This window comes from Phyllobates terribilis, unplaced genomic scaffold, assembly GCF_046119375.1.
Source record: "Phyllobates terribilis strain yellow unplaced genomic scaffold, ASM4611937v1 Scaffold_11__3_contigs__length_659146591, whole genome shotgun sequence".
Classification (NCBI taxonomy): domain Eukaryota; kingdom Metazoa; phylum Chordata; class Amphibia; order Anura; family Dendrobatidae; genus Phyllobates; species Phyllobates terribilis.
In genome coordinates this window covers 540,485,649-540,488,753 of record NW_027362771.1, presented here as the reverse complement: position 1 = coordinate 540,488,753, position 3,105 = coordinate 540,485,649, and positions in this window count along the sequence as shown.

The window sequence follows — 3,105 nt, the reverse complement described above, 5'->3', positions numbered from 1 at the left end:
TGTTCTGAATGGAACCGCCATTCTACCTAAAGATATTTCTTTTTTGAAATTTCTTGTCACGACATCTGGGTGTTGGTAGGCTGATTTTAGATTTTTACTCCAGCCTTTCTTGATTTTAGAAGGGCATGACATGCCTATATCTGTGTCTCCCCCTCCTTTTACTCCTCCACCTCTTTTCTTTTCGCATGCCTATATGTACTTGTCACTTTTCCATGTGTTAGTTGTGTCTTCTGAGCAGTTTGTCAGCTTTTGGACACCTTTGAAGGTGTTTTCTATGTGTTTCTATGTGTTTTTGTTTGCCTGCCATTGGTTTTAACGGTGTTCGACGGTGTTCGACGAACAGTTCGACGAACAGTTCGGCGAACAAACCGGTGTTCGACGAACCGAACCGAACCCTACGGGGGTAGCTCAACTCTAGCAAACACTAAGCTCCACATTTGGGGAAAAAAATTCCTTCCCGACTCCATACGACAATCAGACTAGTTCCCTGGATCAACGCCCTATCAAGGAATCTAGTATATATAACCTGCAATATTATACTTTTCAAGAAAGGCATCCATGCCCTTCTTAAATTTTAATAGTGAATCACTCATTACAACATCATGCGGCAGAGAGTTCCATAGTCTCACTGCTCTTACAGTAAAGAATCCCCGTCTGTGATTATGATTAAACCTTCTTTCCTCCAGACGTAGAAGATGCCCCCTTGTCCTCGTCTCTGGCCTCAGAGTAAAAAGATCAGTAGACAGGTCTTTGTACTGTCCCCTCATATACTTGTACATAGTAATAAGATCACCCCTAAGCCTTCGTTTTTCCACAGTAAATAACCCCAAGTGTAATAACCTGTCTTAGTATTGCAGACCCCCCAGTCCTCTAATAACCTTGGTCGCTCTTCTCTGCACCCGCTCTAGTTCAGCTATGTCTTTCTTATACACCGGAGACCAGAACTGTACACAGTATTCTAAGTGTGGTCGCACTAGTGACTTGTATAGAGGTAAAATTATGTTCTCCTCATGAGCATCTATGCCTCTTTTAATGCATCCCATTATTTTATTTGCCTTTGCAGCAGCTGCCTGACACTGCCCACTAAACGTGAGCTTGTCGTCCACCAATACACCCAGGTCTTTTTCAGTTACAGTTTTGTCCAGTGTTTTACAATTAAGCATATAATTATACATTTTATTTCCTCTGCCCAAGTGCATTACCTTACATTTATCCCCATTAAAGCTCATTTGCCATTTATCAGCCCAAGCTTCTAGTTTACATAGATCCTCCTGTAATATAAAATTGTCCTCCTCTGTATTGATTACCCTGCAGAGTTTAGTGTCATCTGCAAATATTGAAATATTACTCTGTATGCCCCCTACAAGGTCATTAATAAATATGTTAAAAAGAGGAGGCCCAATACTGACCCCTGTGGTACCCCACTGTTAACTGAGACCCAGTCTGAGTGTTTTCCATTAATATCCACCCTTTGTTTCCTATCACTGAGCCAATTCTTAACCCACATACATATATTTTCCCCTATCCCCATTGTTCTCATTTTATGTATCAACCTTTTGTGTGGAACCGTATCAAAAGCTTTTGAAAAGTCCATGTACACAACATCCACTGCATTTCCTTGGTCCAATCCAGAACTTGCCTCCTCATAAAAACTGATCAGATTAGTTTGACAGGAATGGTCTCTCGTAAACTCATGTTGATATTCGGTCATGAGGTTATTCTTCTTCAGATACTCTATTATAGCATCTCTTAGGAAACCCTCCAGGATTTTACCCACAGTAGAGGTTAAGCTTACTGGCTTATAACTTCCAAGTTCAGTTTTTGTCCCCTTTTTGAATATTGGCACCACATTTGCTATACGCCAGTCGTGTGGTACAGACCCTGTTATTATGGAATCTTTAAAGATTAAAAATAATGGACTATCTATGACGTTACTTAATTCCTGCAGTACTCGCGGGTGTATCCCATCCGGGCCTGGGGATTTGTCAACTTTAGTGATTTTTAGACGCCGCCGTACTTCCTGCTGGGTTAAGCAAGTGACATTTAATGGAGAATTTTTGTTATCACTGATCATGTTTTCTGTCATGCGATTTTCTTGTGTAAATACAGTTGAAAAAAAATCATTTAGCATATTGGCTTTTTCCTCATCCTCATCTACCATTTCACCCAGACTATTTTTAAGGGGGCCAACACTATCATTTTTTAGTTTTTTACTATTTATGTAGTTAAAGAATATTTTAGGGTTATTTTTACTTTCTCTGGCAATGATTCTCTCTGCCTCAATCTTTGCTGCCTTGATTTGGTTTTTACAGAATTTATTTAATTTTCTATATTTATTTAATGCCTCATCACTACCTACTTGCTTTAGTTCTCTAAATGCTTTCTTTTTGTCACTTATTGCGCCCCTTACAGCTCTATTTAGCCATAGTGGTTTCCTCCTATTTCTAGCATGTTTATTCCCAAAGGGTATATATTGTGCACAGGTCCTATTCAGGATGCTAATAAATGTCTCCCATTTGCTTTGTGTAGTTTTATGTCTCAGGATATCGTCCCAGTTTATTGCACTAAGATCATCTCTCAACCATTGGAAATTTGCCTTCCTGAAGTTTAGTGTCCTTGTAACCCCTCTACTACACATCTTATTAAATGTTACATGAAAACTCATTATTTTGTGATCACTATTACCCAAGCGACCCCCAACTCATATATTTGATATGCGGTCTGGCCTATTGGTTAATATTAGGTCTAGCAGTGCCCCCTTCTTGTTGGGTCCTGAACCAGTTGTGAAAGGTAATTGTCTCTCATAGTTGTCAAAAACCTATTACCTTTGCTTGAACTACAGGTTTCTGTCCCCCAATGTATTTCAGGGTAGTTGAAGTCCCCCATAATAATGACTTCTCCTTGAGTCGCTGCTTCATCTATTTGCTTTACGAGAATATTCTCCACTACTTCCATTATTTTTGGAGACTTATAACAAACCCCTATCAGTAATTTATTATTTTTCCCCCTCCCCTTATCTCCACCCACAGGGACACACACCCCCCTCGCTTGTTTGTACGGTCATTTCTGAACAGACTATAGCCCTGTAAATTAACTGCCCAGTCA